At 53.8% G+C, this 13021-nt stretch overlaps 1 long non-coding RNA gene across 3 annotated transcripts; it reads left to right on the forward strand.

The window, feature by feature from the left end:
- The first annotated feature begins 1213 nt into the window (after positions 1-1213).
- On the forward strand, positions 1214-10044 carry LOC125620369. Of its 3 annotated transcripts, none has more exons than XR_007351992.1 (3): positions 1214-3000; positions 4883-4948; positions 9160-10044. It is a non-coding gene; the product is annotated as an uncharacterized LOC125620369 (long non-coding RNA). The 3 variants fall into 3 exon arrangements; XR_007351988.1 differs by lacking the exon at positions 4883-4948 and having other exon boundaries at positions 1230-3000; positions 5000-9261; positions 9459-10013; XR_007351983.1 differs by lacking the exon at positions 4883-4948 and adding an exon at positions 5000-6787 and having other exon boundaries at positions 1261-3000; positions 9160-10007.
- Positions 10045-13021: the final 2977 nt, after the last annotated feature.

Here is a 13021-nt window from a genome sequence, read left to right on the forward strand (position 1 = left end):
TTGTCATTTATCTGAAACTTAAATTTACCAGGGTGTTCTGTATTTTATCTGGCAGCACCGACTGCAGCCCTCAGAGGCGGGTGGTATTGGCACCCTCATTGGGTGGCTGAGGCTCAGAGCATAAGCTGTCGAGATCCCAAGATCAAGAAGAGCTGACCTTCTCCCTGGCCCTCAGGGAATGCTCACACCTGGATCTCCTCTGTCAAGCATCAAGGGCTCTGGGCCCCTGGGAGGGTCTCAGGGCTGGACGGGGAGCGGGAGCGCCCACCTTGACGGGAGCTGCAAAGTCTTGGGGTGGGGGGGGGCCGGGCGGGGTCTGACTCTCAGTTCACGTACCAGGGACTTGGTGAGCCAGCCACCAGGCTGGAAATGCAGAAGCCATCTGGAGCCCTGCTGAGTCACAGGCCCAGAAAAACAACCTCTTGTCGCCAGAGCAGGGGGCGGGGAGAAATCTCCCTGGAGATCCGCAGAGGGTAGCGGAAATAGAAACCGTCCCTGTGACACCTCTGTTAGCCGGTTCAGATCTCTAACAAATCACCATGGGATGAGAATTCCTTTTAAGCACCAACTGAATACACTGGAGCATGTCTGTAAATGAGGTGCTAAAGAAACTGCCTGTTTAAAAGAAAGTGTGTGTGTATGTGTGTGTGTGTGTGTGTGTGTGTGTGTGTGTGGTTTTTGCTTGTTTCAGAGCCTCATCCTGGCTCAGCCCCTGGCTTCCCTTCCTGCCCCCACGCCCTGGGGCAGATTCCTTAAAATTCCTGACCCCATTTTCTCTTCAGTGATAAGAATCCTTGTCTTATGGAGATAATGTGAGGGTTTAACTGAGTTCACCTTTCTCAAAAGCCCCTTGAGTGGATCTGGAGCCTGGAGATGATTGACAAATGGTGGTTTGATTAGCCTGGGACATGATTACCCCTCTGTCAGGTTGGTGCAGGGTGGAAGGGATGTCTTCACCTTTCAGGAAACTCTGAGCCCCACTCTCAGTAAGGCTGCAGCCAAGAGGGACAGCTCTTCCTCTGTCCTGCCCTGGACCTGGGCGGGGGGGGGTGGATTGGGCCCCCCAGGTTCTGGTTAGCAAGGGTGAATGTGCACACAGTGGTGCTTACGCAGCACCTGCCCCTTCCAGTCCACAAATGTTTCCTTGAAGTGCAGAAAAACAAAGTCAAGGTAAGTATTCCCACGTCATTGTTAATGAGTGTTCTGCGCCAGGTGCAAGGCCAAGGCCAAGTTCAAGTTCCGGGTGCCCTGGAGTCTCAGAGCAGCACTCTCAGATCAGCCACAGAAAAGTCCCCATTTTATAGAGGGAGCTGAGACTCCCAAATGCAGAGATAGCAGGTGGCAGATGGAGGCTCCGCTGGGGCCCTGGTTTTCCCAAAGGTCCTGACTGCGACACACGGGTGAGTTCCGGAGGAGAACACCCGTGGAGATTGGAGCATACTTGTGCGCAGCGGGCACAGCAGTACAGGCGGAGAGAGGGCTGGGTCCAGAGAAAGCCTGGCCAGCAGGTGTGGGCTGGACAGATCCCAAGGGCTGGACCAGAGGGCAAAGGGGCTCTCTGGAGCACAAAGTGACAGGGAGCAGGACACAGTGAAGGCCCAGAGGACTTGGGCAGGTAGGGTGCATTCCAAAGGGGCCAGCTGGCAGAGCCCAGAAGGGCTTTAGAGGACACGGAGGGAGCCGGAGGGGTGGGTCTGGCCCAGGCAGGCTGCTGCTGGGTTCCCGAGTGGCAAGCCCCGCTGCCTGCAGAAGTGACTGCTGGCCTCTTCGTCACCGTGTGGAGGATTCCTGCCACACACGGTCCCTGCCAAGGTGCTGAAGCCCTTCCATTGCAGGGGAGAGAGGTGCTGGCAGAGTGAGATGGTAGGCTGCTTCCCCCTGGGACGAGGAGACGAAGACACCCAGGTCCCTCAGAAGACTCCACAAGACGGCCAGCAGCCAGGGCCAAAAGCAAAGGCCAGCACAGTGTGACCTCTGCGCAGGTCAAGAGAGTTAGATCTACGCAGCTCTGGCACCCACCTCCCGCAGCTGAGCACTGACCCTAAGGAGATGGTCACGAGAGGAGCGAAGCTGTGTGGGGACAAGGTGGTGGCTGTAGAGTGTCACGTTGACCTACAGACACGGGAATCCCAAGAGCCCACCCAGCCAAGAACCGGCTTCGTTAGACATGGTGATGTGTCCACAGCAGAATGCCATCCTGCCTCTGGAGGTCGAAGTGGTCGCAGCCCAGGAAGTGAAGAAACCAAGAGGCAAACAGTAAACACAGAAGGATCCCTCGCTTATGAATACACGGATGCAGGCCACCGGCTTATTAAATGTTTAAGGAAGGAGTCGGTGTGGGGGTGCTATCATGGGCCCTGGGGTTTGGGAGGAAGTTCAGAGTGTTATTTGGGGGACGTCAGGCAGTGGACACATAAACTCAGGCCTCAACAGGGACCTTCGAGGCTGGTTCGACACCATGAAGGAGACCACGCCAGATGGACCAGTTTAGTCACTGTCCAAGGAGGTGACATTTGACTGTGACCTGCACGCTAAAAACCCAGCCTTGGAGGTCAGGGAAGAGCATTTCAGAAACAGACCAGGACTGGGGAGCGACGATTGGGGTTCTGGGGGCTGAAGAGAGAAGACGGAAAGATAAACGGCTTGTGAGTGTGAGTGGCCAGCCCGGCCAGCTGAGTCCCTGATGACAGTGACCGGCGGCCAAGGAGGGGCGTTTCCAAGGACTTGGTTCTGTGCCTGGTGCCGCAGGGTGCCCTGGGATTGCAGATGAGGTGGTGACCGTGTTTCCCCGTCCAGAAGGGACTGCCTGGAAGGGTCAGGGATAGGACAAGTTCTCTTTCCTTCTCTGTGCTCTTCTGGAACCCCCACACTTCTGCCATTAGGAGCGAACACATAATCATTTCTGCTTAAAAAATAAAATACACCAGAGAGCATGCTCATCTCCTGGAAGACGTACCTGTCCAAGTGCTGGAACCTCGCACCCTGGCTATTAGGCGCATGGTGAGTAGCTGCAGCCAGCCCCCACGGTGCAGCAGGACACTGGAGCTCGCTCGAGTGGTCACACTGCACCTTGGCTCCTCCGTGCACCCTCTCCACTCCTACCCCTCCGGTGGGAAGGTGGGGTAGGTAGATGCTGAGAGGCTTGGGCAGAAAATAGCTGAGCTGGGACCCGAGGGGAGGTGCACAGCCTGACCCACCTGGCCGAGCTCATAGCTGGCCTGAGCCATTCACCCAGACCCCGAAGCCGCTCCTAAGGAGTCTATAGGAAGGAGGTCCTGTCTGGGAGGCCAGGGACGGGCCTCCAGCTCCTGTTGCCAATGGCTGGGACAAGAAGCAGAGTCTCCGCACCTGGGAGGTGCTCAGTAAATATTTGTCACGTTGATGCAATTGGGAAAATGTCAGTGGCTCTGCTTACTTGAGAATTCTGTGGCTGTGTGTCCTCTGGAGGATAGAGCTGAGGTCTGTGCACACTTGTCCCCGGGCATTTCAGGTAAGGGGTATGCATGCACCTGGTCTGGGGTCACTGAAGGGGTTCAGGGAGAGAGAGGCCCTCAGAAGCACAGGAAGAGCTCAGCAGGGAGCCGGTAAGGAGGAGCTGCTCTCCCCCCATCACTGCCCAGACGCTACTGGGAGGTGGAGGGGCCTTTAGGGGGTGGGGGAGTGGGAGGAAGTTAGGTCCCTGGGGTGCACGCTTGAAGAGGATGTTGGGGCCCTGGCACCTCCTGTCGCTCTGTTTCCTGGTGCCCATGAGGTACACAGCTTCTTCTGCCACATGCTCCAATGATGACGCACTGCCTCACTCCAAGCCCCAGGAAACAGGGCCTGCCAGTCTGGGACAGCAAATAAACCTCTCCGCCTCACAAGTTGATTCTCTCAGGCACTCTGTCACAGTGGTGGATGGCTGCCGGCCTGGCGGTCATTCATGGGAAATTCAGAGACGTGCACTGGACATCTCTTTGTCTAGAGGAGACGCCCTTCCCAGAAGCAGAGTATTTTGCCAAGTTCAGCAATAGATGGGCTGTCTCTCATCTCAGAGGCTTTCTGGAGGTTCAAGGTCACATGAAGAAGTTCCTAGCATTTCCCAGTGTCTGTTTCTGATGCAGTTAAGAGACCAGCTTTCCGAGTTCAGGCCTGATATTTGCTTACTGGCATGAATGGAGCCCGCCCGGGTGAGCAGCCCGGGGTCAGGGTCTCTCTGACCTCTGCCCCTGTTTTCCGACTTCAGTTGTCGGAGGACCACCAAGGGTTTTGTTCTAGCTGCAGACCCTGTGGTCTGGTCTTGCCCTTCTTTTCCTTTAACTTGTCTCAGAACTTAAAATACATTTCTTCAGAAGGGAAACTTACTCCCTACCCTAAATGGAAAAGCAGTACCACCTACCACAAATAGAAGCTACCCAGAAGAAGGAATACCATGAGAATAAAACAAAGCCAGGCACGCTGGTGCAGGCCTGTAATCCCAGCGGCTCTGGAGGCTGAGGCAGGAGGATCAAAGTTCAAAACCAACCTCAGCAACTTAGTGAGGCCCTAAACAACTTAATGAAACCCTGTTTCTAAATATATAAAAAGGGCTGGGGATGTGGCTCAGTGCTTAAGTGACCCCGGGTTCAATCCCTGATTTAAAAAAAAAAAAGATTAAAAAGAAAATGATTTTATTAAATTCTAGAGAGTTACAGTTTTCCATCAAAGACAGTTTGACGTTCATTTAAAAGGGAGATTTGGAGAGGTGTCAACCTTTTACAGAGATGTTAAAAACCTTATTAGTACCAAAGTGAGAATTTCTTCTTGGGGTAATAAGAAAGATTTAAAGAGAATTTAAACAGGAAAAAAAATCTGCCTTACCACAAGATTCAGAGTTTTTATTTTCTGTCTTTTCACTTTCTAGAATCTTCTTGTGCCCACGGGGGACAAGGGGCCATCTCTTAATGACTCGGTTCTTTGGTGAGAAGAGGTAAGGGGAGAAGAGCTAACCCTCTGCCCCTCATTTATTTCATCTTTTTAGGAAGATTCCTTCTCCACTTTGAGACGAGGGAGCTGTGTTAGAGAAATGCCCTGTGAGGATCCCCAGCCCCTGAAGCTGTGAGAGTCCATCCAGGAGTTTGGCTTCCGTCCTCGCCTGTTTGGCTGCTGTCAGAGGATTCCACTAACTGCCGCGCTCTGCGGTGCTGGGATTGAGCCCAGGGCCTCGAGCCTGCCCAGCAGGTGCTGCACCTGGAGCTACATCCAGAGCCCAGAAGGCCACCCACGGGGCAGCCTATGGCCACAGACATGTATTACCCACAGTTCCAGAGCCGGGAAGCCCAAGGTCACGGCTGGGTGTCTGGCCAGGGCTCACCTTTTGGTCCACAGGCAGCTCCTTCTGCCTCTCACTTGGAGGAAGGAACGAGGGGGGCTCTGGGGCCCCTTTCATGAGGGTGCCAATCCCATTCTTGAGGGTTCCTCCCTGGAGACCTATCAGCTCCCAAAGGCCCAGCCTCCTAAGGCCGTGGCCTTAGAGGTCAGGACTCAGGGTACACAGAGGTTTCTCACCCACTGATGGAGCAAGGGGGGCTCTCAACAGCACAGCCCTTGGGGACAGTCTGGGTGGCTGGATCTCCAGGTGGCAGCAAAGACAGGACTCATCACATGCGCACCGTATGTGCACGTTTCCCGGGGGTGGCTCTCGGCTTGTCGATCAGAGCAGATGGTGCGCTGGAGATGCGAAGCCCCCCTCTCCGCCCACCACAGAACGGAGCTGTTGACTCCAGGTGCCACCATCTTTCAGTGGCCTCTGCAGACACCTCTTGCGGAGGTCGCCTTCCCCTAAGAGTCTGGGGAAGCCCCGTGCGTCATCCCCAGGTGGTTCCTGCTCCCAGGACCCCTCCCTGCTCCTGACCTGGTGAGGGTCTGCTTTGCCTGGGCATGGCACCCACACTTCCTGGCCTGCCCCCCAAGGCCTGCACAACCTGGGTCCTTCCAACCCACATCCTTGTGTAGCCCTGGCTGCCAGGATCTCCCTCTTTGAATCCTCTGCTTCTGCCCGGGGGTCACCTGGCACTGGCAGGACTGGAGATGGGTGAAGAATGCAGGAACACCCGGGGCCACCCCATGGTTCACGTCACTGCCGTCAACACCTGAGCGTCTGCGTGGGTGTGTACCCGATGGCTTTGTATTTGCCAGACTCTGGCAGGTAGCCACTGTCCCCGGTTACCTGTGACTTTCCCAGTTTTAACATGGGAAGCTGATGGTCCCAGACTCCCCATCCAAGGCACATTGGCATGGCTGGCCAACCACTGGGTGAGAGCAGACCTTCCATCTGGGGTCGTGGCTCAGTGGTTAAGTGACCCTGGGTTTAATCCCTGGTACCATAAATAAAAGTGACCCTGGCTTCCACTAGTGGGAGAGGACGATGTTCAACAAATGAACCTGCAAGGAAACTGCAGAGTCAGCCTCTGTGTCCGAGGGTCCGTGACTGTGGATCCAACTAACCTTGGGGTGAACACAGTTTTAAACTATGGCATCGGCACCAACCACATGTAGACTCCTTTCTGTCTCTCGTCCCTAAGACAATACAGTAGCCAACTCCACAGCACTGTCACTGCATTGAGGATCGTAAGTCATTCAGAGGCGCTATAAAGTAAACAGGAGGAGGGGGAGGTTCAGTGCAAAGACAGTGCCATTTTTTTAAGGGACATAAACACATGGATTTGAGGGTCTACCAAGGGCCTGGAATCAATCCCCAGGAAGGACTATAATTACAAACTGTGACGAGCTCAAAGAAGGATAAGCCAACTGGAGCTGGGCAGTGTAGGTACGTAGAGAAAAGGACACAGGCCAGGTCTTGGAGTGGTGCTTGACCGCAGCTGGGGAGAGGGACACAGCCCCCTGGGACAGAGGGGTGAGGGTGGCGAGTGGGAAGCCTTCCTGCGCTCAGTCCTCTTCACGGCGCAGGTTCTATTTTAGCTGGCATTGCATGCAGCAGAGACCTGCTCTGGCGACTTTGGCAGATGCCCACTGAAAGGGTGTGAGAAGGAAAAGCTGGGCCTCCAGAGAGAGAAGAGCAGCGGCCCTAGGAATGCGGACGGGCTTTGCTCCATACCCATTAGACAAAGTGATTCCAGCCACTTGATGCCCTTGGGCTTCTCCGCCCAGTGTTCTGATTCCAGGAAGCAAGAGTCTGAGGGCCAAGCTTGGGTTTCGTGCCAGCGCCTTGGCTAGGCCAGGGGCACTGTCGTTAGGCATTCCACCAAACCCAAGCTGCAGGGCGTGGAGACTGAGGGCAAGGTGCAGGAGGGAAGCTTCGGCCGCCCCCAGCCCCTTCCCAGAGCAGCCCATCCCTTGCTCCACCAGGGCCTCGTGCCTCTCTGCCTGCCTCTGTCCCAATATTCTGCTACCTTGGGGGGGCTGCCTTGTGGGTCTCAGGACTCAGTGGTTCTCAGCAGAGGGTGGTTGTCCCCCGGGGAACGTGGTGATACTTGGAGACATTTTTTGTTGTCTGGTTTTGGGGGTGCTATGGCATCTCGTGGGATGCTGCTAAACAGCCTGCAATGCACAGGACAGCCCCACGCAGAGGACTGTCAGACCCCAGATGTCCACAGTGCCCACAGCGAGACCCTGAAGCTCAGCTCCAGGGATCCGCCAGGAGCCTTCCTGACCAACCTCCCCGGCTTTCACCGCACTCCCTCCGTCATTACCTAAAAGGATGACGTCTGTTCTGTGGCTGGCTTGGTACCTGCTGCTTGGACTAGGAAAGCGGGTCCCCCAGGGCTGTGCCACGGCTGGCTCCTCTGCACAGACAGCTCACATTGTGCACAGGGCGCAGCTCAGGCCAGAGGAGCTGTGTGCGTGTTTAGTCAGGGAGTGTGGCCTCAGCCCAAGGCGAGCCCTCAGAGCACTCAGCCGGTGTCTTTTCTGATTTCTTACTTCAGATCCAGCCTCTGTGTTTCCCTGGCTGGTCGGCTGTTGGCAATTTTTTAAAGCCTCTGGGTCTCAGTTTCTGCCATCTGGGCCCCCAGGTCAGTGATCAGCAGAGCCCGCGAGGGCAAAGCGCCCTGTTTGGTTTCACCAGCTCCATCATGGAACCAACTGGATGAAACCTGTATCCAGGCCTCATTTGGAGAGGGGGCCAGCAGGGGGCCTGGGTTCAGTGAGGCAGATGGCACCTTCCTTGAGTCAAGAAACTAGAGGAGGAGATTAAAGTCCTCAACCCAACAGAGATGGGCCAGCAGATAGAGGGCCATGGCGGGCAGAGGGCAGGAAGGAGGAGCAGTGGCCGCTCTCGAGAGGAGCTGGAGGACCAGGACCTTGCACTTATAGAGCCAGGAATGGCATGGGGCTCTTCGTCTCTTACAGAGAGATGAGGCTCGGAGAGGGAGAGGACCCCAGGCCTGTACAGCCAGGCAGCGGTAGAGCAGCCCATGGGGCTGGATTCCTCGAATAGTATTTTGTTGCTGCCCCAGGTCAAGACCAGTGGCAGACTGTCTCTCCTCGACGTCCTGGCCTCGGGCCCCTCTGGCCAGAAGAAGATGCCCTGGACAGGTGCCTGGATCTAGGGAGAGCTCAGTGTGGGCAGAGCCCCTGGGGGGCTGCTCTGCAGCGGCTGGGGTCACCGCCTGCAGGGCTCTGTCTGGTTGAATCCCAGTAACCAGGGCAAGGGTCGTACCCTGCTGGGACCTTGGTTTCCTTGTGAAATTAGGAAACAGGTCACATCACAGGGCTGCTGAGGGAACTTGGTGGGCTGTTTCCATGTCTAGATTTAGTGCCTCGCTGGGTCCAAAATAGTTGCGCAAACGAGGTGTCAGTTCCCACTGTGGCCAGAATGGATCTCAGTGCCACCCCTGGGCATGGGCCAAGCAAGGGCAGCTCCTGTGCCTGGTGCCTCTTTCATTGTCCTGCAAAACATCTGACACCTGCCGTGGTGCCATAAATGGTGGTGGCTGAAGACTGTCGCCCGTGGGGACATCCAAGTGGCACCGGGGAAGGCTGCCAACAGTACATGTGACCCTTTGTCACTAGTTCAGAACTTAATCCTCAATGCATGAAGCAGCCCTCCTGTCCAATGGCAGAGTGGCCTGGGGACGATGCTGATGCCGATGCCGTTTGTTTTGTGGCCTCTCTGCAGCAAGGGGCCTTTCTCCAACACAGTGGGCCATTTGCATTTAAATTGGTTTTCTCTCATTATAGACATCTCCTGGGTCAGCTGGAGAGTCCGTTTTCCTCAGAGTCAGTCTGGAGACTCCATTTCTCGCTTGAGGGTCCCCGGTGCCCGTCTGCCTCTCGCTGACGGTGACATGAGATCATGTGTTCTTGCTGTGGAGACCCGATATCCCGAAAAGTCCCCCCAAGTCTCCTATAAAGTTGGAGAGGCGGGGAGGGGGGCCAGCAGGGAGGATCAGGGAGGAGACCACGGGGTAGTCTGGCTTTGGGGTGTTAAGATTTGCTTCCTCATTTGTTCCCAAATACTTAACAAAGCATGCTTCCAGGTGCCAAGAAGGCAGAAGTAGACCAGACAGGTGTGCTGCCCCCAGGAGGTCCTCCTCTGGTGAAGGTCAGAGAAAAACAAGACTAAGAGAGAAAAATCATCATAAATTGAAAAAAAAGAAAGTTTAATAAAAGCCAGAATAAATTCCAGCCAGACTAGAGGCTTTTGTAGAGTGCTTATCATGAACCACAGTATCACACACACATACACGTGTGTGCACACACACTAGCTAATATGCTTATCGTGTGTGCACAGGTTCTCTTCCAAGATACCAACCACACACACATGCACACACATATGTGTGACATAAATTCTTTCTATATATTAATATGATAGATGTATAGATTGAGTGTTCCTTACCCAAAAGGCTTCAGACCGGAGTGCTTCAGATTTGGATTTTATTTTTCAGATTTTGGAATACTTGTATATATATATATATATATATACATATAATGAGATAATTTGGCGATGGAACCCAAATCGAAACATGAAATTAGTCTATATTTCATTTACAGTGTACACACACATAGTCTGTGGGTGATTTTATATGCTCAGCCATCTTGAGCATGAAATAAGGCTTCATGGTGTCGGATTCTCCACTTAGGGGCTAACAACTGCTCAAGAAGGTTCGGATCTTGGAGCGTTTCAGATTTTGGAGGTTCGTATGGGCTCATTTAATGTTCATGACAAGCCGTGAAGATGACACTATTATGTCCCTTGTTTTACAGATGAGGAAATGGGGGCAGAGAGATATCAAGTCACTGGCTCCAGGTCATTGCCAATTAACAGGAGAGCCAACCTCACCCAGTGCAGCAGTCTGGCTGCAGCCCGGCTACAGCAAAATAACCAGGGGGTGACGAGCAACTTGTGTACATTGATACAGCAGGAGTGGGAGCCATTTATTGTAGGACAGGAGGGGTATAGATACATTTCACACAGCTTATCTTAATTAACATAAACTAGATACAGCAGTCAACCAATAAGGAATCTCCACACTTAATGGCTCGCTGGCACTACCCCACAAACCACTCCCTCTGGCAAAATGCCAGGCGTCATCCCGACTTGTTTACAGACCCTAACATTTCCCCCTTTTGTTTAATTTAAATAATGACCATAGTGGTTTTTACACAAACACCACAAACAATCTTCTACAAGCAGAAGGGGAGGATACAAAATGCCACGATACCAAGCCAATTGATGGCTCCATGCAAGAAGCCCTTGGAAAAATTATACCAGCAATGACACCGTTAGCAAAGATACCGAGTTACAATTTGTTGTAGATTACAGTTTGTTGTCTCAGTCCAGGTAAAGCAGTGTCTCAATAGATTAACTCACAGTCCAGGTAAATCACAGTCCAGGTAAGTTATGCAGGCAGCTACCTTAAATGACAGTCCAGGTAAGTTCTGCAGGCAGCTAGCTTGATCCGAAGTCTTGTCTGGTTCTCAGCAACACTGGAAATTCTTCCACCCTTGTCCTCACCGGCACTGGGACGAAGGCAGGAACTCCGGCAATGATGTTAAAGAAAATCCTGTAGTATTCCAGCAGGCACTAAGAAAACAACCTTCTGAACAATTTAGTACATTATCTCAAGGTTTTTTACATTTGAAATAAGTCTTAATAGTGCTCATTACTCATTAGCTTCCAGGTGTGGGAGAACCATTGTAGTTACTGGCCTTGGAAATGATCAAACTTCAGGGACCCGAGCTGTCTTCCACCTGTAGTGTCCTGGGCAGCCCCAGATGGCCCCAGGGAGAGTCCGGGGAGTGTTCAGGACTCAAACTGCCACTGGGCACAGGGAGCAAGAGCCTGCGAGACTGTGCCTCCGGGTCAGGTTTGGATTTGGGCTCTCACAGTGGTGTCCCGCTCCCTTGGAAAGTCCTTGCTGCGCCAAGACCAGCTCGTGCATGTGGCAGCAGCTGCGCCGATTCATGCACCCTCCAGTATTCAGTAATAGCCTTTTGCTGCAACTTTTTTCCTGATAATCCTTCCTCCTCTGAACTTTCTTCTTTCTGACTAGAGTTCCTGGGCTTCCATCAACACATGCCCCAACTATTCTTGGTTCCACTGGGGTGCCTTCTTCCCTTAGTAATTTACTTATTTCCATATTTTCATCACAAAGACAATACAACATTTCAAGACAAAACAAGACACAAACATACTGTATCAATCTTCTCCATTTTCTTAAAATGGTCATTCTTTCTCTCGCCCTGTCTGCTTAGGGACGAGCAGATTTGCTCCCGTCCTATCTAGGGAAGGGCAGCTTTTTTTTTTTCGTCACTTACCCCTGAGTGTCCTGGGGCTCCCCGGACGGGCCACCAACTGCCGTGGTCCGGCTGCAGCAAAATAACCAGGGGGTGACGAGGAACTTGTGTAGATTGATACAGCAGGAGTGGGAGCCGTTGATTGTAGGACAGGAGGGGTATATATACATTCCACACAGCTTATCTTAATTAACATAAACTAGATACAGCAGTCAACCAATAAGAAATCTCCACACTTAATGGCTCGCTGGCGTTACCTCACAAACCACTCCCTCTGGCAAAATGCCAGGCGCCATCCGACTTGTTTACAGACCCTAACACCCAGTAGTCTGGCTCCGAGGGGGTTGTCCCCTGTGCTGGAACCCGAGGAGGAGGACAGCCCTGCGCTTCCTCATCCGGTCACCTTCCCAAAGGGGTCCGCCTCACTCACTCAGCCAGTGGGTGTTTATGGGCTGGGAGCCAAGGTTGGTGACGACTAAACTGAAGCACATTGGAGGGGCCAGGCTACCTGGACAGCTCGGGTGTCAAATAGAGGAGATGTCACCTAGAGGACCTGAAGATACCTGGAGGTTTGTCAGAGGGACCGGGGGGAGCAGAGTGGCCCATGAAGGATGATTGTGTGTTGACTCCAAAGGAGCCACAAGCTAGAGGGTTGTCTAGGAGCCCTAGTGGTGTGGCAGTGCTGGGGGTCACGTGGCTGAGCAGGTAGGGGACAGGAGGCTGGGAGACCAGCAGAGACCAGACCAGGACAGGCCTTGTGTGTCCATATTCCAGTGTCGGCTGTATCCTGAGGCCGTGGGAGGCTGTGGAGGCACCTGAGGAAGAGGAGGACGCGGCCTGTAGACCCCTCCAGCTCAAGCATGGAGCGGCCTGGCCAGGGAGCGATTGGAGACAGTGTGGTCAGTGGACACGTTGAATAGGACAGTGGCTTTCACTGGGTGTGATCAATGGGGCCAGTGGCTTTGCCCCTCGCCAAGGCCTCTAGCTGTCCGCTAGGGTACACCAGGGCTCCCCCCGCTGCGGGCAGTTCTTGGTCCAGTTCCCCGTGGACAGTGGAGGCACTTGAGGACGCGCGTGAGTGCCAGGGTTGGGGTGGGGGATGGAATGCAATCTGGCCCCAGCAACCAATTGTCAGGATGGGTGGCATGAGGCGGGCGTGGTGCTCGGGCCCCTGGGCTACCCGTCACATGCACCTTTAACCCTTTCATCTCAAATTGCCCTCTAAGATCACAGAGAACTGGCCGGCCTGCCGAGCCCCATGGTCTCTGTGCGACTACCGCGGCTGTCCCGCTAAAGCAGCCCA

Source organism: Marmota marmota, unplaced genomic scaffold (assembly GCF_001458135.2).
Source record: "Marmota marmota marmota unplaced genomic scaffold, marMar, whole genome shotgun sequence".
Classification (NCBI taxonomy): Eukaryota; Metazoa; Chordata; class Mammalia; order Rodentia; family Sciuridae; genus Marmota; species Marmota marmota.